Genomic DNA, 23499 nt, shown 5'->3' on the forward strand with positions numbered 1-23499 from the left:
ACCTCCCAGGTGTCCACAGGCCTCCCTACTCCATTAGGGACTCCTCCACAAGAAAGAAGGTGTTGGTAGCAGACATGTGTGTCCATCTGGAAGGGCAGCTGGGTGTCTCACCTACAGCACATATTAGCTCATCTGCCAAACAAGCCACCCACAGCTGTCCTCAAAATGTGACTTAAACTGCCAGATCAAACGGTGGCTCCCACCTGCCACAGCTCACACACCTCCCACAACTCCAAGAGCCCACAAAACTTACTGGCCTTCAGTGGAAGGATGAAGGGGCATGGGATTCATACCTCCAGGTACCCTGTTCCCTCCCCTAGAATGCCTCAGACACCCCCAGGGCCAGGGCCTCAGTCTTCAGGAAGCCATCAATCACTCTCAGTGTCCCAAGCACTTCTGGGCCCCAGGCCCCATGGTTGCCCTGGGTTATGGAGAAGCAAATGCCATAATTGACTTCCAGCAATCACAGGGATGGGGTTTGCAGAAAGCATGAGACACTAGGCAGGGAGTTACAGCACAGGAAAACATGGGCTGGACAAAGTCACCATAAAAAGGAGGAATTGGGAAGGCAGCGTTCTGGCAGACTCGGTTCCCAGGGTCGGGGCCAACCACATCCTCCTACAGCAGCCGTGTCACACCCGTGTCTACTTGTCCGGCAGTTCACAGTTTGTCCCATGTGTTTCCCCCAATCTACACACCAGTCCCACCTGAGATCCAAGGCTGAGGGTTCCAGACAGACAGACAAAAAGGAGCAGGGCTCCCCTGCATCCTGCTTGCCTTGTCCTAGCCCAGGCTTGCTCCCCGTCCCCCAGTGTGTGAACTGCACAGACTCAGAAGCTGCACACCCACAAGGCCCACTGGGCAACCAACAGAAATGGCAGGAAGCCCATTCCACCCCAGTTACCCATGGCACCTCCAGACACCTGTCAGAGCCTCTCCAGCCACCCCCTCGGAGCCCCGAGACTACCATTTTGTACATAGCTATGACCAGCATGAGAAGAAGTGACTCTTCAGAACCTCACAGGGCCCTTAAGGCCCCAAATGATAACAGATGACAAGCCAAGCTATCACATGTCAGTAGTGGGAATTAAGGGTGACATCTGCTACTGACAGAGGACCCACAGCCATACAGTCAGACAGAGGCCATGGCTGACTGGGATGGGGTGGGGAAGGCTCTGGACCTCACTGGTTCTTCTGTGCTGCAGGTTCGGGAGGGTGCCCAAGGCTGTGCATCACCAGGGCTATGCCACCACATCGCCACCTACCATGGTCCTAACCCACTTTCTGATGGTGTGGCTAGCATGCAAGTAACAGGAGACACAGGGATCAGTCTACACTGAAGCCACAGTGGGTACCACAGTGGGAAGGGCCATGTACCCTACAATAGACAAGAGGGCTGGGAGGAAGGCAGAACTTGGGTCCTGCAGGAAGAAGATGCCACCCTGGCCACAAGGGTGACACCCTTCCCCCACTTGCCCTAGGAAGTCCCTCTGGGGTCTGCTCTTCTACCCTGCTGGCCTCCACCAAGGACCCACCCCACTCAGGGCTAGTAACACTCATGACCTGGGTCCTCAGAGCTTACCCTTCAGTGGCAGCTAGCTTTATCACATCGCCTCCAGGCATGTCAGGGGTGGAGGCAGGAGCCCTGATATGGCAGCACTAAGATTCAGCTCAGGGGAAGCCCAAACAGGGTAGGGACATAGAGTCCAGGATCACAGCCTGGCACAGTTCTCCCTGCTGAGCGGGGGAGGGGAGGGAGGCGCGGGCAGTCCTCTGGGGACCTGTGATAGCAGAGGCATGGGAGGGTAGATGGCAGGTCATCATGGCCCAGTGAGGTAGGTGGCCTGCCTGGTGCAGGCCAGAAATAGAGTCTCAGTTTACCCTCCAAGTGAGCAGCCCCATACCCAAACCACTGGGCAGATATCCCCAGCAGGCAGCAGCCTAGGTTTGGCCTTGGGACCTATGTCCCATCAGTTCCTCCTGGGGTCCACATTTCCTCTAGTAGGAAGTGGGAGGGGAAAGTGGATCAGGCCTGTACACCCAGCCTACCCAAGACCAGCCCAGGAGCTCATCCATGCTCCCTCCTACTCAGCGCTAACCCCTACTCCCCATTCATTCTCCAGGAAGTGGGAACTCCATAAACAAGGGAGGGGCTGCTCCTGCCTCTCAAGACCAGGCACTTGCCCCTCCCCAACCAGGATGCTGTTCCAACCATGGTAATGTAAGGAAAGCGGTACACACACTTCCACAAATGGACATGCACACACAGAGACATGTTCCATGCAGCGATGTACCACACGCCTGCATACACAGACACATGTATATACAGGTATATACACACATGCCTCCACGCAGGGATGTGCACACGCAAGGACCTGTACACACGGGACACGCACAGGCATGTTCTGGGGGGGGAGTGATGATCAACCAGATGCCTGTGCCAGGAGAATGAACCCTGTATCCTGCAGTAGCTGGACCCACCAGTCTCCAGGGGTGTGCGGAGCCTACCACATTCTCCTTCCATCAGCCAACAGCTCGTCTTCCACTCTGCCTGCCCCCACAGGGCCAGGAGCCTCACACCAAGATATAAGGTCACCTTTGCTGCAGTCCAGGTCCACTGGTGGAGCCCACTGAAGGCTTGTACCTCTCCCTGGGGCAGCCTGGCTCAGTTCTGCATGGAACACCGGACTCAGAGGGGTCCACTGTGCCATCTACACACACAGATTCCCAGTCCACTCATGCATGACAATTACCTGCATTCACACATGGGACAGGCCGTGAGGGCAGGTGGGAACCCAACCCAGTTCTGCAGCCCTGGAACCCCAACACGGCCCTATCGGGGCAGTCTAGGGTTCTTCTAATGGGATGCTGGCTGCCATAAGCCTGATTCTGGGGTACCGGGTACTGAGACAGGAACTCTGCAGGTCCAGGATCCCAGTGGGAGGAGCCAGGCTTGAAGGCCCACCACAGCCTCAGCATAAGAATCACTTCTTCAGTCTTGGCATTTCCCTCCTTGGAATCATCCAGGCTGGTGCCAACTCCTGGCATAGTGCCACCCAAGCTGCAAGGCCTCCAAAGACTAGTGCCAATGAGTGGGCACAGCATCCCAAAGGGCACAGACTTTCTTGGACTCACTTGGTGCTAACAGTCCCTGAGGGATGGTGCTAACAGCCCCACTCTCACAAAAAGCCCCCACCAAGAACACAAGGTACCATCCAGTGGATTATTTTTTAATTTTTTTCAATGTTTATTTTTATTTTATGTGCATTGGTGTTTTGCCTACAAATATGTCTGTGTGAGGGTGTCAGATCCCCTGGAACTGGAGTTGCAAGCAGGTGTGAGCTGCCATGTGGGTGCTGGGAATTGAACCCAGGTCCTCAGGAAGAGCAGCCAATGCTCTTAATCACTGAGCCATCTCTCCAGCCCAAGTGCAGTGGATTTCAACAGGCACAACCCCTAGCTGGGGACAAGAGCTGAGTGGGTCCCTGGCCCAAGGATATCTCTTTTTAGTCTTGTTGGCTACCAGAGAAGTCCCATCTATGGGAGTCAGAGGTCCCAAGCAGACATGGAAACCCACACTAAGTGTCCAACACAGCCACTGCCTGATGCCCACCAGGCACTGAGACCACCTGCACGTCCAGGATGACTGTGGAATTGGGCCCACCTCCAAGTGAGACACAAACCTATACCTTGTAAAGTTGTCACAGCAGCAAAAAGGCACATGATATAGGTAGGTGCAAGGTGCGCCAATGCTGCAGAAGTTACCTGCCTGCAAGGTGCCAAGCCACAGGCCACAGCCCCTCTCCACAAGGAACAAGCTACAGCTCCTTCTTGGGACCCTCGTCTGGGGGTCAAAAATCCCAGGACCATCAGCATACAGCCAGCAGCCAGCTGGCCATGTGGCCCTTCCCTCATGTCCAACCCCAACACTGAAAACAGCTTCTCACCCGTTCAGCATCCCCACTGACAGATGAAGAATTTTGCTCTCGGGTAGGGGGAAATCCAATCTCCACCTCCACCTCCACGCAGCCACCTGGGAAGCAGGAAGCTAAGCTAGCCTGGCCTTCTAAAGCAGGACCCATCAGTGGGCTACCCAGGAAGCTGTGGCCCTCCAGGATGACAGGATAAAGTCTAAGGTCACTGCTACAGGAAGCACAGCAGAAGTCCCTGGCAGGCAACAAATATGTACACCCAAGCCACAGAGTAAGAGACTGCAGCCCAGTGGGAACTCAAGGGTCTGAGTGGTTCATGGTTCAAAGCTGCATTAACCAGTGACCAGCTCAGCTCTATCCACCCCATGCTGGCTCCTCTCTGGGCCCATTATCAAGACCATAAGATGAGAGAAACCCAACGCCTCTCTGTATGGTGGTCATATATACCACACCAAAACAAATCTCAGAAGAGTCCTGGAAGGCGCTCATCACCCCATTTTCTGGATGAAGAAACTGAGGCACACACAGAGCCAGCCTAGAGTACCACTTCCTATACCTTTTCTCCTTAGAGTAGCCAAGCCCACTAATGCACGGCAGGCTCAGACAGTCCATCCCTCACCCAAAATCTGCTTCATGGGATTCCTCCTCAGTCTCACCCAGAGCCCAGGGCTCTGGGGCCAGACGGGCAGGAGGGGGCGGGTGGTGCTGGAGATCACGTCGGGAGCCAGGGCTGCATGCCAAGGCCCTGGGATGCACGTCAAAGGGGGCCCAAGGAGCCGCGGGAAAGAGCTCTGCCCTGGCCTCAAGAGGCCATGTCTAAAATAGCTGGCCTTCACGGTGAGACGACTTGGCCTGGTGCACGTAGGCCTCCGGGCTCCAGCACTGCCAGGCTGGCCACAGAGGTCACGGCTATTTCTGGGCTAGCCTGGTGGTAAGACATGGCCCTGACACCCCCAAAGGGTGAGTGTGTAAGGGACAGCAGAGGCCCAGCTAAGCAAGAGCCCCAGGACACAGGTGGAAAAGACCTGGTCACCACAGATCCTTGATGAGCCAAGAGAGTGTGGGGGGGCTCACTCCCTCAGGCCTCCCTGTCCACAAGACCTCAGAACATCAGTTTGTTGGTCTCACATTCGCCCGCTGGCTTCACAGGCCACCACGCAGACCAAGCCTATGCCAGGCACATGGGTGTCAAGGCAGCAGGGTTCCTCCCTGAGACAATGAAGCGACCACATCATGGGGCGCTGCTGGTTGTCCCCAGCTGCTGTGAATCTGAGCTCACAACAGGAGACTGGTGCCACCAGGCACAAGCATCACCCAACATATGTGCACACAAGCCACACTCCTGAAGGCCACACCCTGGCAGAGCCCGTGCTGGCCCCTGAATGTACAGCCTCTGCTGGGCCCTACTTATCCCCCAAATACTTTCCCTCCCTGTAGCCTGGCCAGCCCCTGTGACATCATATGACACTTGGGGAAACTGAGGCAACTCAGAAGGACTTGACACTCATCCTCTAGCCCCACCTTACAGCATTTAGCTCAAGTTCAAAGCAAGCAAGCTCCCTGGGGTGGCAGATGAGGGGACTTAACTCTGAAGGCTGCCTCACACCCTTGCCTAGCCTCGGACTTCTGGCTGCAGAACCAACTCGTCACAGAGGAATCACCAGTTTGGACCTCTGCTGGTTCCCTGCTACCTATCCCTTCCTTGTGTGAACTGTGTGACACTGAGTGGCATCCTCTACCTCTCTGTGCTCTGTTTGCTCATCTGTGAGATGGATGTTCTAGAAGCCTGCCCCTGATGGAGATGCCTTCAGTGTCCAGGATCTAAGAAACACCCCATGCCCTTTCCCAGAGCCCTGGGAGTTGAGTCCCTGGAGCTTTGACTCTAGGCCAGGTGCCTACTAGGGCTGAGGACCCACACTCAGGTTGGTACTCCTCCTGGGTTCTTCAGGAAACAGTCTAAGTAACTTCTTCCCTGCAGGACTTCTCAGACCCCATTCTGGACATGGAGACCTCAAGGGATAGACAGCCAATAGGCGTTCCAGAGTGTGTCTGACACCGATTTAAGTATGGTGGAATGACATAGAGGCCCACCCACTGCAGCAACATCAGACTAGGTCACTCTTTACCCCACATTTGACACCCAGCAAAAAGGCACCAGCCATGGCTCACTGGTGCCCCCGCCACTGCCTGGTCACCCTACCCAAGCCAGTAGGGCCAACTTCCCACACACATAGAAAGAGTAGGTGATTCAGCAAGTCCTGGGAGGTGGATGTGAACACTGAGCATACTGGACCCAGACAGCCTATGTGGCCTACATACACACCTTCCCAGGTCCCAGGATTAAAGGGAAACTCCTCCCAGTAGCTGGGGACCAAGTGCAGGCTGGGTTTGCTGGGAGGGACCTTCGGGCATTTGGTGAAGCACCCACATCCTCTGGTCTGCCCTCTCTCCTATGGGTCCCAGCAGGAGAGGGTCGGAGTCACCAACACCAGGTTTGAGGCAGATAGGGAGCCACGCACTGAGGGGGCTCCCAGCCCAGGACCATAGAGCAGGAAGGACCTGGTGGCCCGAGAACGGCTCTCAGGGTAAGCTGGGACTTTGGCTCTATTTGGTATCACTGTGGCTGGACCACTCACTTGTCAGCCAGGCTCTGCCCAGGATCCAGGGCAAAGCCAGGCAAAGACTTGTAGAGGCAACATTGTTGGCCCTTGGGGACCAGGAGCCAGGGACAAGAGCCCTAGCTGCTCTTGTCATGGCTAGACTCTGGGGACCCACAGGGCAGACATACAGAAGCAAGTACCTGCACTGGCCACAAGGGCAAAGAACAGGTCCCCCTCATGGTTCCAGGATCCCCACTATGTTCACTCCGAGCTCCTCAGGCAGGAGAGCAGCAGCCTTGGCCCAGCACCCCAGTCCCTAGCACCAAACCTTTGCTATCTGAGGCCTATCACAAGCACTAGGCAAAGTCAAGGGCACCTCAGTCCTTTCATAAACCCCAGAAGACATGCTCCAGAGAGCTCCTAGGCAAGGCTATTTTCAATGTCTCCTTTCCGATAAAATCCGGTAACGTGAAATTCGCCACCACATTTTATTATTTTTGTTTGTTTGAGGCAAGTCTTGCTAACACAGGCTGTCCTGGAGCTCCCTATGTATCTGAGGCTGACCTTGAATCTCTCCTCCCTCCAGCTCACAAGTGCTGGGATTCCAGGCATGCACCACCACACCTGACTCATGCTAACCATTTGAGAGTGGATAGCCTCCCTCCAGGTACCGTGTGCCAGGCACAGTGATGAGCATCTGTAATCTCAGCAGTTGGGAAGCTGAGGCAGGAGGATTTTCATGAGTGTGAGGCAAATCTGGGCTATACAATAAGTTTCAAATCAACCTATTCCATGATGCTGTCCAAGACATCAAGATGCTGTTGATGATGATGATGATGATGATGGTGGTGGTGATGATGGTGGTGATGATGATGATGATTTGATAGTGGTGATGATGATGGTGGTGGTGATGATGATGATGATGGTGGTGATGATGATGGTGGTGGTGATGATGATGATGGTGGTGGTGATTTTGATGGTGATGATGATGATGATGGTGATGATGGCCTGGAAGATGGTTCAATCTGGAAAGTGCTTGCCACACAAGCAACAAGACCTGAGTTCAATCCAGTGAGAAGTGTGGCGGCCTGTGTTCGGTTTCCTAGCACTTGGAAGACTGGGAGAGGCAGATGCTAGGTCCAGCCAGCCTAGCCTAATTGATGAGCTCCAGGCCAAGGAGAGACCCTGCCTCTGAAAACAAGGTGGATGCCTTCTGAAACACTAACTACACCCAAGGCTGATCCCTCTGGCCTACACACACACACACACACACACACACACACACACACACACGCACGCACGCACGCACGCACGCACGCACGCACGCACTCATGCACTCACGCATGCACGCACGCACGCACATACCTACACACATATAATACAGAAAGTGTGCGGTGCCATGGTTGTTAGTACATTCACGGTGTTAGGCAGTCATCACCTTTCCCCAATTACAGAATACCTTCATCACTATAGAAACTGCAGCCAAGTATGGTGGACACACCTGTAACGCCGGCATTGGGTGCGGGGTGGGGTTGGGGGGGAGAGGGGTGTCAGCAAGATGGCTCAGCAGATAAAGGTGCTTTGCTGCAAAACCTGATAACCTGAGTTCAATCCCTGGGCTCCACATGGTGGGAGGAGGAAAACAACTCCTGCAAGTTTTAATCAATTAACCAATCAATGATTGAAGAAATAAATTTAACTAAAAATTTAAGGGGAATTTTGCTTTTAATCCTAGCACTCGGGCATCTTTCCCACACAAAGACGTCTTCAGAGATCTCTCTCTTCTAGCACGCCAGTGCTTCACTCCTCTTATTAGTTGAATAACATTCCACGGCAGGAACACACCATGTTTTATCGAGCCCTCAGCTGAGGGGCATTTAGATCATTTTGAGGCCAAGTCGGGGACAAGTGCTGAACGTTGCAGGGGTAGGGGAGGTGGAACATGCCCCCATGTGTTCTGTGAGATGCTGGGATCCAGGAGCACTGTGACAGACACCCTGAGAGGGGCCAGGAAGCCTCGGACTAACTAAGTCCGAGCAGGGAAGTGGGTCATGGCAACAGGGACAGGATGACAGAATCCCGTCCACACCTGGGGGAGCACCCGGCACCCGATCAGCCCCTTTCCTAGGTCTGGTGGAACTGTGGCTGCGTGCAAGGCAAGGTGCAGGCTGCTGCCATGGAAGAGGAACAGGCTAAACTGAGAGAAGGCAAAGCGGGAGGTCCTGGTTGGCTTTGGGCAATGGGGACTTCAGAAGAGCCCAGCTCTCTCCCCTGAGGACAGGAAATGTTTGTCTAAGCATTTGAAAAAGCTGCAACACACTTGGATAAGGAAAGCAAGCCCCAGGGCTGGTTAATGAGCTCATTTGGACAGAACCAGTAGCAGACAGTGCTGGTTCCTGGGGGAGTTTGGCAGCTGAGCATCTCTGGCTGAAGGACCCCACGCGCTGGGTTGGGGGAGGGAGGGAAGGGGGGAGAGGCTCGGCGGTCATCACCACATGTGCCAGTCACTGTCAACTCACAGAGACCTTCACGGAGTCTACCCACCTGTGTAGCAGGGTAGGTATCTCCAGGATCGGCTCATTGGGGGACTGTTAGATGCACTCCAACAGGACAACGAGAGATGCGCCATCCACACTTTTGCGATCAGAAGAGTGAAGGGTAGGTGTCCATGGGGAGGACCCAGAAGGAGCAAAGGCACCCGCGAGGGGCCTCTGTGAGATACGTAAGAGAGCATCTACAGTGAACGTCAAGCGTGGGCCACCACTCAGCTCTCAGAGTCACCATGGGCACCAACAGTCCTCTGGACTCCATCTGGGACTGTTGGTCAGGCACAAGATGAGGACACAGCTCCAGACAGTGGAGCAGCCTGGGAAGGGGGACAGGTGAGATGCTAAGCCATCTGCCTGAGGGCCAGCCCTCCTGCGGCAGGGCAACCTGAAGTCTGGCAGCCCCATCTGTGGATCCTAGGCCTTCCATCTTCCCCAGCACACCTCAGTCAGTCCATGACCTCCTCTGCTCAGTCCTCCAGCTGCCCTCCCAACCCAGAAGGGATGCCCTAGAACCCGGGACTGACCTCTGCCCTCTGCCCTCTGATCACACAGTTCTCCTCTTTTGCACCCGCCTTCCCGGCTGCGTCTGCAAACTGCCAAGCACAGGACTGTCTCCAAGCCTTTGCACTGGCCTCGCGGCCCAGTGACCCTCTCCACTTCTCCACATCTCCTCCTCAACACTTGAGCCTCAGGTCTGTGGACTCTTGGGCGAACGTCCGTCCATCAACATTACCTGACCTATGATCATCGCTCTTGCCTGTCTGTCAGTCCGTCTCCTCGCTGAGCGACAGCCCCACTGAGTGTTGTCTACCTGATTCTGAACGTTGCACCCAGTAGGTGTTCAATAGTTACACAGAAAGTGCTCCAGTGCAGTCTAAGCAGGACGAGGACTACCACCCAGTACACCAGACCTGGCCAGGACCTTGTGGCCAGTAACGTAGGAAAGGAGTGCTGGCGGGCTTGTCCCTTCCCACCAAACCTCCCAACTCCGGAGCCTTGAAACAAAGACAGGGACCATCAAAAGTTACCACTCGGGACCCCAAAGGATGCCCTCACCAAGACTACCCACAGTCCCGCCAGAAGACAGAACATGCCAAGAAAAAAAAAAAAAAAGAAAAAAAAAAAAAAAAAAAAAAAAAAAAACACAAAGTAAGGAAGCCGAGTGCACAGGGCCGATCAAACCCGGGTGTGCATGCAGCTGGCAGAACCCGGGCACCAACGCAAGACTGCAACATCAGACTTGGGCGGCAGCGGGGACTGTACAGGTTTCCTAGGCACTCCTCCTTCCCTAACTGCCCGAGGCCTGTTCTTCCCTACTTGGGCTGTGAGCCTACAGCTGGTGCTAGCCCTAAAGCTTAGAGAAGGGGGTTCCTGGCCTTTTCTATGACTGCCCGGTGACGCTTTAGCGGTGTCTAGTCAGTGGGGGATGGCATTGGTGGGCAATCAACACTAACCCTTATATAGTGTTTCCTACATGACAAAGGGGAGGTGAAGGTCATGGGGCAGGTGGGCTTCTGTGCCTGCCCATCCTGTGGCTGCCTCCCTCTGGAGACCCACCAGGGTCCCAAAGGATGCAGCCCCACCCTGGCAAAGACTTCCTGGACAATGTCTCCGGGACCCTTTAGGAAGCACACTGGTCACAGACCTGCTGAGATGCTACTACGGGACAGGAACCACACACACTCTGCAGTCCTCCTTGCCCTGTATGGCGTGCTGTTCTCCATTGCTGTCCCTAGAACCCTTGAGGACCAGGACCCATCCTTCTACTGCCATGCTCATAAGGATTACATGGTATACCCTGTGGATTTTCTCAGCATTGTCTTCTAGCCTTGCACACATGCCTAGGACCCCCAAACTGGCCTAACTCTGTTCCCCCGGAAGACCCTCTTCTTGGCAATCCAAGGGAGAAGTGAAGGGAAGATCCCCTAACCTGTGGTATCAGTAAGGTATACCGGGAAAGCGTCACAGCATCACAACCAGGCTGGGACAAGGTGAGGTCAGCCTTGCCCTGGGCTCCAGACTCTCAGCCCAGAGCTAACACCTAGTCCACTGTGCTTGGTGCCCATGCTTCTTGGCCACACTTGGGGTTGGCTGTGGTTTAAATACTCCAGCCCATTCTCCTGGGACTCCCACTCCCATCTCAGATTCACTTAGTATCTCGTGGGAAGGCAAGATGAATGGGCTGAGCCAGGGTTGACCCCACTCTTAGTCTGTCTGGCCTCACGGAGACAGCCGATCCTTGTCCAGTCTTGCCATGGTCTCTGAGGTGGGGTACTCTCAGCCCAGGGCTGTGTGAGACTGGATCACAGGACAGCGTGTCCCCAATGTACACCACAGATGCTTTGGACCTGCCAGTGGCCCTCCTGGGACAGTCAATGGCCACCATTGTGTCCTCTATTCCCACCCAGACTGGCCCAGTCTCCAAGTTCTCACGTTCACTTCCTTCAGCACAGGACAGTCTCGGAGGCTACTTGTCTGGGAAATCCCGGTACATCTAGGACTTTGGACAGGGTCTTAAAGCCACAGCCTCCCAAACTGAGAGGGGAGGAAGGGGAGGGGAGAAACTGAGGATGGGGAGGCTGTACCTTGACCTCCTCATAGCTGGCTGGGGTAGGGATGTGTGACCCCCAGGGTCCACCCAACTCCCCAAGGCCGGAGGGAAGCCAGGACAGGCACATGGCTGCCAAGAACCCAGGCCACAGGTCCCACAGGGTTCAAGGTCCCTTCTGGGGCAGGGCAGGCCCAGCTGGCAGTGTCCGTGGGAACAGTCCCCAGACCCTGTCAGTCACACTTAGGCTAGCTACTGGACAGTGGAGCGGCTACAAATGCCAGGGCATCTGGACACCCATGGCCTCTAAGGCAGAAGCCCGGGCCCTAAACAGCCAGGCTAATGAGCTGATAGGGAGTTCTGGGAGGCCTGGGGAAGGGGCTAAAGGGATCTGCAGGACCCAAACCACCAGGACTGGTACCATTTGTGCCTCCAGATCTGTCTACTTCTCTTTCCTCTACCCCCAGCCCTGTGTCTGAGAAGTCAACTTTTCACTCCCAGGGGCCCCTACACTCCCAAGGCCACATCCTCTTCCTGTAAGCTCTCTTCGGCTCCGGGGGCCCCTACATCACTCCTACACCCCCCTTACCCCCACGCCCCACCCCCACCCCCCACCCCCGCCATGTAGCCTCCACCTGGTGGTCTACGCAATGTTAAGATTCCCCACCAGTTCTCAAGACCCCACACACATCACACACAGACCACCCTGGGCTGGAGCTCAAGTGGCTTTTGCCTGTGTCCTGTAAGTCTCGGGAGCAGGGGCTATTGGGCCTTCTCTGGGTGGGGGAGGGGTGGGTGGAGAAGGGACAGACAGATTGCCCCTGGATCACTGGCTCAACCCCACTCCAGCTCGAACACCCAGCTCCCAGCCCTGCCTAGCTCTGTTCTCCTGGCTCCCTGCCCTGCCCCCACTTGCTCTACCAGGGGACTCCACAGCACAGACCCCCCAAGCCACTGGCTGTCCTCACAGGCCTGCAGGGGCCCCTGGGGACAGCCCTTCCGGTGACTTCCTGCCAGGGAGTCTGGGGGAGGGTAAATAAGCCCTCCAGATGGCTTCCTGCAACTGGGTAGTCGTGGGAACTTGGGCTAGTGGGAGGAGACAGAGAAGCAGGGAAGGAAGGAGGTCAGCCTCGCATCAGCGGGGGCCTCCCAATGTCCCCAAACAGAGGCTTCACACCTCCTGACAGGGAAGGAAACCCAGGGCCTGACCGTCAAATGACAGCAGAGACCAGCAGCAGGGCCTCCAATGAGCTAATCGCACCCCCCATCACTGACAGAACGAACAGGAGCCACAGCGGTGCCGGGTTCCTCCCACACACACCTGGAGGCTCCCCTCTCAGCATAAACAAAGGGACCAAGAGCTGGGTCAGACCGCTCTGCAAGGGAATCCCAACAGCCTGCCTTCCGCTTTACACTGCCGCTTCCCAACTCTGCCACCTGCAGGAGGCCAGCCACAGATGGCAGCTTCCTGCCTGAGAAAACGCGGTGGAGGGGAGCGGGGTGGTAAGAGCAGCCACCCCCAGGTTATCTTGAGGATGAAAGAGGTGCCCTGGGCCAGGCGGTGGTGGTGCACGCCTTTAATCCCAGCTCTCCGGAGGCGGAGGCAAGCGGATCTTTGTGAGTTTGAGGCCAGCCTGGTCTACAGAGCGAGATCCAGGACAGGCACCAAAACGACACGGAGAAACCCTGTCTCGAAAACAAACAAACCAAAGAGGTGCCCTGGACTAGCGCCCACCACCAACCCAAAGGGCTTAGCCAAGACCTGTCCAAGTGATGTGGGCTGCACCCCACTAGCCCCTCCCTCCATACCATGATACCACCACCTCCCGGAAGCCCACCTGGCTACCTGGCAAGGGGGAATACCCTTCCTGCCACACAACCTCTAGGTCATAGAGCCACATGCTCCAAGAAGGTGATTACTGTCTCTTGTAATCCTGCTCAGTGTGTGTGGGTCCCTCTAGGACAGGACCACTCCTCTCTACTCTTCTATCCCCATGAAGCCAATGCAGACCAGGCCAGCTTCCCGGAGACCTGGGGAGGCAGAGCAAGGCCAAGGCAGTAGCCTGTATCCTCATCCTCCATAAGCAGCCAAGACAGTGGCAATGGAGTGATGTGGGCTCAGGGCCAGCAGATGGGACTAAAAGATTCACACAGTGCCCAAACGCACGTCCCTAGCTGACCAGGACATCCATTATAAATGGAGTTGGGGGGGGGGGGTTTAGGGAAGCAGGCAATAAACAACAATCCTTCTAGACCCAGGGACTAGAGGCCCACGGTCAAGGCCATGGGAAAGTCCAAGTGCAATGCTGGCATCCTGTTCCTGTAGAGCTGAGCATTAAATGGAAGGCCAGCATCCAAGGAAGCTCTTCCCTAGGCTGTTCACAACAAACGTGCCCAAATCTACAACCTGACCAGTGAATGGGCTTTACCGGTCACCCTCTTCTGTGTGTGAGTTCTGGAGCCACTGCTGGTCCACACCAGCCCCAAGAGCACCACCTGACAGAAAGGGAAATTGCAGCACCCGCGGACAGCACCTCCACAGGTCACAGGCCTAAGAGCAGGGGCGTGCCTGCCTGCAGACCATCCAGTTCAGTTGCAGACCCAGCTAGCTGCTCAGGTCAGGTAGCCAGGAAACAGCCACCCAGGACAGCTTTGTACTGACGTGCCACCAGTCTACGACGGGGGCCTGTGTTCCACTCTGAGCTCCTATCTGCAAATATGAAAACTGAGGCCAGCAAGGGCAGGGCGGGCCAAGATCCATCCAAGGTCAGTATATTCAGGGCCATGCCTAGGTTCCCCAAGGCCAGCGGAGGGGGCAGGGACGTCACCGGGGAGAGACAACTGGGAGTCCTAGGCACCTCTAAGCTCTGCGCAGCAATTCCCAGCACATGTTGGGCCTCTGGGCAGCCAGCCAAAGGAAAGCTGACCCTGGAGGAGGGGCCTCATTGCTGCCCTGACTGGGAGATTAGAGGGAACTGCTTGCCTTGGCAGAGTTTCAGGGCCAGTGGGCATTGCCAGAGAGGGCTGCCAGAAAGTAGAAGCATCGTCTCTGGGGCATAGGCAGCGGGGACCAGTAAGTGACACTGTGAGCCACTGCAGAAGCCATGATGGCTGGGGCAGGAGGCCTTGATCCAGGGTGGGGCAGGGGATCCTCCAAACACAGCTGAACTTCTTCTGGGAATTCTGAGCCACAGGAAGGCTCAGGCAGAGTGCAGTGAGAGCCCTGGTCCCATGGGAAGGGGATAGGACAGGCAGGCCTGCCTGCTACAGTTAGCCTACCTCCTCTTCGGGGCCAGCCCTGGCTTGGAGTGTGTCTGGTAAACCCAGGGCCTTGGGAACAGGCTTCCACAGGCTTCCACAGATCCCAGAAGAAAGAGATAGAGACGCTGGGAAAGAAGGTCCACAAGACACGACAGAGGAGAAACTGAGGCCCAACAGGAGCCTTCTAGGTCTTCCAGGGCCTGTGTAGTCCACGCAGACTAAGGAGAGAGGGAGGAGGCCTGCCTAGACACGCTGGGCTGGAGCCCCTGGACAGGGCCAAGTTGAGGCACAGGCAGAGACTACTGGGTCCTAGCAGGTACAGGGGGCTGAATGGGCCAGTGATCAGGGTCTGGAAGGTGGGTGAGGGTCCAGGTTCCCTAGTGGGTGGCCTTCAGGTGGACTTACTAAAGTGATCATCTCTCATGCTACTTAGGCCTGAAGACAAGGAGACTGAGGCAGCCTGGTCAGCTAGACCTGTAGTACCCTGACCCCGATTTCCTAGTCAGACCTGTGCCAGCTTATCAGCCCTCCATCCATTTGAACCTTCTTCCAGCTCCCTTGCTCCCAAGGGCCTAAAGAAATCCGCTGCCCACAGATCAGGCTCCAGCCCACCAGCGCTATTCTAGGGCACTCTGTAGCTCTTGCTGTCCACCATTGATTCCAAGGAGAAACTGAGGAATGGAAACATAGTACTCTGAGGTCCAGGAAAACCAACCTCCCACCTGACACCACCTGTGGGGGGGATGTTAGGCCTCTGGGGGTATGTGCCTCAAACCATACGATCAATCAGGGATGCTTCTGATCCACAGCCAGCCATGGATCTGGTCCAGCCTTGGATCGTCAGCACAAGAACAGGGACCCGTAAGCTGATCCTCACCTGAAGGCCACCCACTAGGGAACCTGGACCCTCACCCACCTTCCAGACCCTGATCACTGGCCCATTCAGCCCCTTGTACCTGCTAGGACCCAGTAGTCTCGGCCTGTGCCTCAACCTGGCCCTGTCCAGGGGCTCCAGCCCAGCGTGTCCAGGCAGGCCTCCTCCCTCTCTCCCTAATCTGCGTGGACTACACAGGCCCAGGAGGAGCAGGTAACAAAGGTGGGAACTGAGCAGAGTCGGGACAAAGAGCAGGGCAGCAGAAGGAGCCATGTCTAACTCAGGGCTGATTTCTGGAATATATTTTCCTAGACACCTTCTGGTCCCAGTGGCAGAGGACAGCAAAGCCTCACTGTAGCACCCCCAAAGGACACTTCCTTTAGAAGGGCAAACAGCAGTCTAGAAAGACTGGGTGGGTTACCCCACTGTGATGCTCAGGCCTGGAGGTAGGATCCCCCTTTCTAAACGCCCTTCCCAAGCCTCACTTCACCCACACCAACACCCTCCAGCTCTATCCCCCCAGAGATCTAGGTCGTGGGATCCAAAAGCCATCGCTACCAGGAGCCATTTAACCTCAGGATGTAACAGCCTTGCTGAGCCACACCTCAGGCTCTGCAGCAGGTGAAGGATGATGGGTCCTTCTGTGGCAGGCATTACCCAGGACGGTGTCATAAAGAGCCCAACACCCTGTAGGCATTCCATACACTCTGGCTAACGTAATCGCAGAAGCTATTTTCCCACTGCTTTGTAAAACAGGCTATCATGTCTGCCTCCCCACCCCCCCCCATGACAGTGGCCCAAGATATTCATGCTGACCTGGGGGGAACGTGGCAGGAATGATCCTGTACTAGATGGCTCACTAGAGTGGGAAAGTCAGAGCTCACAGGCAGCCCCCTGCTGGGCACCAGCCTCATCCAGTAAACACCTGTCTCCCTAGCTGTGTTCAGTGGATCCTCAGTAGTCTCGAGACAAGTGTCAGGCCCCTGGCTCAACCCATCAGCTGAACAGTCGCTGTAACATGTAAGTGAAGAGACACCGAAGTTCAGGCCCAAACTGGTCCAGCCAAGCTACGGTCACCTGCCCCACCACCTCCCAACCCTGCTGGCCTTTACCCTCCACACAGGTGCACCAGCACATCAGGGACAGCCACACTGTGGGCACTCACACTCAGCTAAGTCCATGGACAAGGCGAACCAGGCTGCCTTCTGGGAATTCAACTGCCCGTTCCTGAGGTCCCCCAACGAGACAACGAGAACTCATGCCCTTCCGCTAACCCATCCCCAGAAAGCAGCATAGTATCTCAGTGGTAGGCCTGGTCTCTAGCCCTAGATGGCAATGTCCAAATCCCTGCTCAACCAGCAGGATGCCCCAGACACATTCCTATATTTCCAGGTCCTACAGAGCTGTAGGACAGGATAATAACCCCACAACCTGGGTAAAAGCATGGAGAAAACATGTCCAAAGGGCCTTGTGGTCACTACTACTGTCACCAGACACTACTAAAGAGCCCCCACCTTTACTGGCACCTTCCCCGGCACCTGGCCATGCAGTGACAGGGACCTGAGCTTCCACACCAGGCTAGTCTGCTTGCTCTGGGCAGGGCAGAAGGGATCTACAGCAGCGGAGCCAGGATCCTGTGTGGTCTGCAGTAAAGACCACACAGCATCATTCCGACTCTTCTAGCAGACTCCACATCTGGGACAGACATCTGTGAGGCACCAGGGCCTCTTGTGGGAGACAGGCAGGTGGGCATCGGAGAGCCCATGTGCTCTGAACTTCAGGGAAGGGTGGAGCTTCCCAGGGAAGATGACTGCATACACACACTGTACCCCAGTGTCCCTTTCAAGGGTTCTGGAAAAACAAAAACCTGAGCGTTAATGCTCCCAGACTGAGAGCTCCATGCCACATGAACACCAGGTGGCCAACAGAGCTAGAGAGTCTCAGTTCTGTCATTACAGTGACATCAGAGACCCCTCCAGGCCACCACCTTCACTAGGCTAGCAGCCTGCTCCTTGTCTGAACTGTCCCTAGCCTGACAGCCTTGGCCCGGCTCAAAAGAATTATGGTGAGGTTTTGGCATGCTAGCCTGAGGCACCCCTTGATGGGAGACACACAACCTCTACCAGGTGAATGCCTATGGAGCCTGCAGAACCCCACAGCCCCATTCTCTCCCTCAGACCCTCAATTGTGCTTCATTACCCTATTCACTGTGGTAATAACATAGCTGGGGACCGCATTGTTGGTGGCCCCAGGATGGCCCACCCCGGGCAGGGCCAGCCTGTCCAATTGAAGGATACAGGGCAGGCTCTTTACATGTACGCTGCCAACCTAAGACCAGCCCAGAGGACCAGCCCAGTCCACTGCACCCCAGGTCTGTAAAGACCCACCAGAGTACCACACCACACCACAGCCCGGTCCCAAATGCAAGACCTCCTCTTGATCCCAGAGGAGGTGCTGAGTGGCACCTAGTGATTGATCCTTGTACCCATCTTCCCAGCGAATACATATTGCCACCCAAGTTTAACAGGAGCCAAAACTTCGGGTCTAGATCAGTCAGAAACTAGGAAGTCAAGCCAAGCAGTGGTGGCACGCGCCTTCAGTCCCAGCACTCAAGAGGCAGAGGCAGGCGGACCTCTATGAGTTCAAGGCTAGCCTGATCTACAGAGTGAGATCCAGGACAGCCAGGGCTACACAGAGAAACTTTGTCTTAAAAAAAGAAAAGAAAAGAAAAGAAAAGAAAAGAAAAGAAAAGAAAAGAAAAGAAAAGAAAAGAAAGCAATTAAGAAGCCAGCTCTGGGCTGGGCTCAGCCTCACACAGCTACACATGTAGACGCTATAGAAGCCACTGTGGGCGGGGAATGTACAGGGACCAGAGAAGCAGAACAGTAAAGGTGGCTAGGGTGGAGTGGGCGGGCTGGGATAGCTTCTTGTAGAGGTGACCTCACAAGCAACAGGTGAGAAGTGCAGCCCAGTGCAGCATCGTGAGAACCACGGCACACCATCCCATCACAGCTATTAGGTTCAGCTCTTCGGAAGCAAGGCCAGGCCGGAGGCGTGGGGAAATAATCACTGCTTGCCAGCTCCACTCCCAGCGGCTCCCGGCTCTGTCCCTGGACAGACGCCCACGGGACACGACTGTACCTTCCTAGTGCATCACCATCACCCCTGGGCATCAGGAGGCTTGTGCCACCCGAGGCCAGCTCTGTGCACTGTATCCCAACACCACGGCAGTGAGGTCAGGCAGGCAACTTGGCAGCACTCACAACCCAGGAACGAGCCAAGAGTCTGAGTCAGGGAGTGCCAGCTTCCCCTGGCCAGAGGTCCTCCTGTCATTTCCAGCCCCACCGCCATTCAGGCTGCCTGCGGGTCTGAGGAAGAGACCCTCTGCCATACCAACCACACAGGCTGGCCACCCTCAGCCAAGCCCTGTGGCAAAAGACACAGGGGAAAGTCCTCCCCAGTTGGTGGGGAAGAGGTCCTGGTGGGCTCCTGTTTCAACATCTACTAATGACCATCTGTCCAAACTACTTACTTCAGCCCTGTCCATCAGCCACCAGGGTCCTAGGCCTCCCACCAGCACCTCCAAGTCAAGCACCTAGCCTGACCAAGAGAGGAGGCCTAATAAACATCTTGGGGTGGCCAGTTCCTTCTTGTGGGGACATTTAGGAACATTCCCATGTCATCAGGAGCAGCCTCCCATTCACTGTAAGAGTGCAGGGGCAGGCGGAAGAGGCTCCCAAGGCCTGCCTCAGTGCAAGCCACAGGATCCACATGTTGTCCACACTATCCTCATTGAAGCCCACCAGGTAGAAGGACAAGGCTCTGAGAAGGCCCACAGTCTTCCAGGTGACACCTGAGTCCACTTCTCCAGTGCCTGCGTCATCTGGGAACCCCGGTAAATAATCTTGTGGGAGAGATTGGAGGCCACAGGAACTGTGTGCAATGCAATGACTTCCACCTAGTCGGCACCATCAAAGGAGTCCACACTACACTGACCTCAGCACCCTAGAAAGTTTCTTCCAGAGCATGCAGCCTAAGAGAGGTGCACCACTTACTCAGGGGACACAGCACACTGTGACAACCGGCCTGGAACCCACTCTGCCCCTCAAGGACAGGGTCAGAAGGATGGTCACTCTACCTGCCTTGGGGCTAAGCATGCCACCCAGTCCATGCTTGCAGGCTCCCTGCCAGGAGACCTCGCATCCATCAGGAGTCACCTGCTTAACCCGGTTGCACCCGGACAGGCTGCAGCAGCACCCCTGCTCCTGCTGCAGCACCCATGGATAATGAGGCCCTGTCCCACCTGGCCTGGCCCAGCATGCCTGAATCAGGATTCGGTTCCCTAGGGACCCAAGACCTGGTGCCCAGCTTCCAAGGGTGACCCACTGACATCCACGAGGGAGGCAGAGAAGGTTATGTAGTCCTATGCCCCTATGCAAAGAAGGAAACGAAGGGGAGCCCAATCCTGGATAGGGACCTTGGGAAAGATGAAAACCGGGCAGATGTTGGGGGAATCTCTTGCACCCCTAGATATAGGAGCAGAGTCACCCCCTTCCACTCATGCAAGTCTGGGCGACACACCGAGGAAACAGCTGGCTACATCCCCACGCCTGGCCTCCCTGCGGCTCCAGCCCTGCACGTGGCAGCCACCAGCCGGGTTCATGCAGGGGCGGCAGCGGGGTGCGGCCCCCGCCGGGAGCAAGCACACAGGCCGGCGCGCGCTCCCGCCGGCGCGGCCCCGAGGCGGCGCCCCCGCCGACGGCCCCCTGCGCGCCCCCGCCCGAGCGGCGCGGTGGAGACTGACCTGGCGGTCCGGGCGCCGGCGCCGGCACGACGCGGAGGGCTCGGCACGCGCGCGCGCACAGGGGCGCGGCCTCGGCGCCGTCAGGACGTGCGCGCGCGGGGACGCGGCCTCGGCGTCGCCGTCTCGGGGCGCGCACCGGGTCACGTGGGGGCACGGCCCAATGGGAGCGCCCCTGTGCACGCTGTCACAGGCGCGCGCGCCTCCACCAGGCCTGGGGAGACCCACTAGGGACCTACCGGGTTCACTGCGCGTACCCTGATACCGAGGCAACCCAGGCCAGAGAGGCTCCTCGGAACTTCTAGAGCCCTCTGCTTTCCCATAGGTCTCGTAAAGCAAAGTCCCTCGCCCAAGGAAAAGTTGGCTGGTGCACGGGCCAGCAGGCAACAGCCATCAAGCTTCGGGACCTATGATCGAGTTTGAGACCCCTTGTGCTAAGCGGATTCTGGAGATGGGGCGCCTCCGAGAACTAGCTGGGAGACTAGCCCCTTTGCCCTGATTGTCCCCTGCCTCTGTGCTAAATGTCCTGCCCACCCTATGGAACCTTCAAGATGCGCCCTTCCAAGTGTTACCCACACCCACCCAGACCTGTGCCCCTGTGCCAATGCCAGCACCAATCTAGCCAATCATGCTTCCAGATTGTTGTTCTCCCTGCACCAAAGACGTCCATTCATCCACTCTTCCTCGGTGGCAGGAGAGACACCAGAAAGGTAAAGTGGGGACTCTCGGTGCAACATCCTGCAAGGACACCATAACACTGGTGAAGGACAGGGACCACCTTGTCCTTAGCTGCTGTCACCTCACTCTCTCCAAAAGCTCTTCCCCAAACAGATCAGTTGCCTTCACATCTCAAGGTGATCTCTATGTGGTGTATTTCATCAAAGATCCACGGAGCTGTGAAGGCAAATGGGGCATATCCCCGTCTGAGGTCCTAGGAGAAAGGCCATGCTCCCAGCTCTTCTGTGAATTCAGTACCTGTTTCAGCAGCTCACAGACCATCTCCTCATGGGACTGTGTGTCTTTGAGTTGCTAGGTGTTTTGTTTTTATTTTTGTTTTTTTCAAGACGGGGTTTCTCTGTGTAGCCTTGGCTGTCCTGCAACTGACTCTGTAGACCAGGCTGGCCTCAAACTCATAGAAATCCATCTGCCTCTGCTGGGATTAAAGGTATGAGCTGCCACCGCCCAGCAAGTTGCTGATTTTTAAAACTGTTTGACTTACCCTCACCGGTACAGCACCCTCCTCTTTACTTTTCCTGTACTCTCTCCTTCCTCTCCTACCTAAAGCCTCAGGCATTTTGTCCCAGGACTTCTGCTGGGGATGATGGATTTGCCTTCCATTCGGCCTCTGGAAGCCTAGAGTTCCCATCTCACCCAGTCCTGGCAGCTAGTGGCCAGGAAGGAGACACCAACCTGATGGATTCCAGCCCGTACTTCAAACACTTGCATATGCCAGACCACGTGCTCAAAGCCAGAGTTCCCAAAGTTCACCTCCTCCTGTGGAGGAAGCTCAGCTGCCCTGGTTTATAGATTCCCTGGCAGAAGCTCAGGGGATACAGAGTGGAGAGTCAAACCTGGTCCTAGCTAGCCAGTACCTGCCACTTGCTACTAGTGGACTTGGAGGTGCTAGGGCATGGGGTGGGGTGGATAGAATCTCAAGGTTTCCTGTGGGAAAGGGGATCTCAGGCTTTTTGTTTGTTTGTTTTTATTTTTTGAGACAGGGTTTCTCTGTGTAGCTTTGGAGCCTGTCTTGGAACTCGCTCTGTAGACCAGGTTGGCCTTGAACTCACAGAGATCAGCCTGCTCCTGCCTCTGGAGTGCTAGTACTAAAGGCGTGCCCCACCACTGCCTGGCCTCACGCTGTCTTATTCTATACAGGGAATGGTGAGATGAGGGTTGGGCAAGGGGAAGGTGGAGGCTAAGTCAGATGCTACCCACATTCCAGGCTGAGAGCAGTTCATGCAGGAGCTGCAGATGTAGACATAGCCCCCCCCCCCAACCGAAAGCATCCTGTCCCTCTGCCTTAGACCTGTCTGGTCAAGAGGATCCGGAGCGGCCTGCTGTCAGGGGCAACAGGCTCAGCAGATTAGTTCAGAGGACAGGGATGAGGTCAATGCTAAGTGGATTTCCCGGAAGCCACCTCCAGCCACCAGGCCTGGCCCCAGGTCAACAGGGCTATAAAGGAGGGGCCCTGGCTGGGGAAATGCTGAGGTAGCCATAGGATGTGGAGGTAGGCCGATGTGATGGAAGTGACTTTTGAGCCTCCTCCCTGGGCTGCATGATATAACCTCTGACTTGGCTCATTTTCCCCATTCGTAGAGAGAGTAGTAGTAACAGTTATAATCCAAGGGTCACGGAGAAGACGGCACAAGAGAGCTTTGGCCGTACTTACTTGGTTTTGCCTGCCCAAGACACACCCTTTCAATGTAAATCCATTATAAGGATCCTTCCTGAGGACAGTCATGAGCAAAAAGACAAAGATCTTGTGGTGAAAAGGGGGATGCGGAGAGCATCCAAACAGAATGAGAAGCCACCATGGGGCCAGGCTCTGGACCACCTCACATCTTGATTTGCCTGGGTGGCTGTGGCCATTCCGGGAAAGCACAGCCCTTCCCTCACTGACAGACCCTATCACCCACCTCTGACGGCATTGAGCCCTGAATTGCAGAGGAGTGACCACAGGTCCACCCCCACCAGCAAGGAAGCCCTTAGAAACACACTCCAGCATCTTGTCCTGCTGCCCTGGGGTATCTGGACCATGTGCTCTGATGTTTTATAACCAGTGAACCTTCAGGAGCACACCAGTGTGTCAGCTCCCTCACTTCAGAGCCCCCTAGATAACTCATCTGAAGCCAAATCCCACCCCAGGCTCTGCTGTGAAGGGGACAGACGCGAGCGGCGGTGTCCGGTGTCCCTGACAAGAAACAGAGACAGCTG

General features: G+C 55.9%; 1 protein-coding gene across 2 annotated transcripts in view; it reads right to left on the reverse strand.

Annotated features, from left to right (window-relative positions):
- Ptp4a3 (protein tyrosine phosphatase 4A3) overlaps nt 1-20634 on the reverse strand; it is a 33617-nt gene extending 12983 nt beyond the window's left edge. The window contains exon 1 of one of the 2 annotated variants that reach the window (XM_059247857.1): nt 20569-20634. The gene's annotated coding sequence lies outside the window, so the exon portion shown is untranslated. Of the gene's footprint in view, nt 1-1582; nt 1646-20568 lie in introns of those variants that run through there. The other variant, XM_059247858.1, reaches the window with a different exon arrangement.
- Between the last annotated feature and the right edge of the window lie 2865 nt (nt 20635-23499).

Source organism: Peromyscus eremicus, chromosome 20, assembly GCF_949786415.1.
Source record: "Peromyscus eremicus chromosome 20, PerEre_H2_v1, whole genome shotgun sequence".
In the NCBI taxonomy this organism is placed as follows: Eukaryota; Metazoa; Chordata; class Mammalia; order Rodentia; family Cricetidae; genus Peromyscus; species Peromyscus eremicus.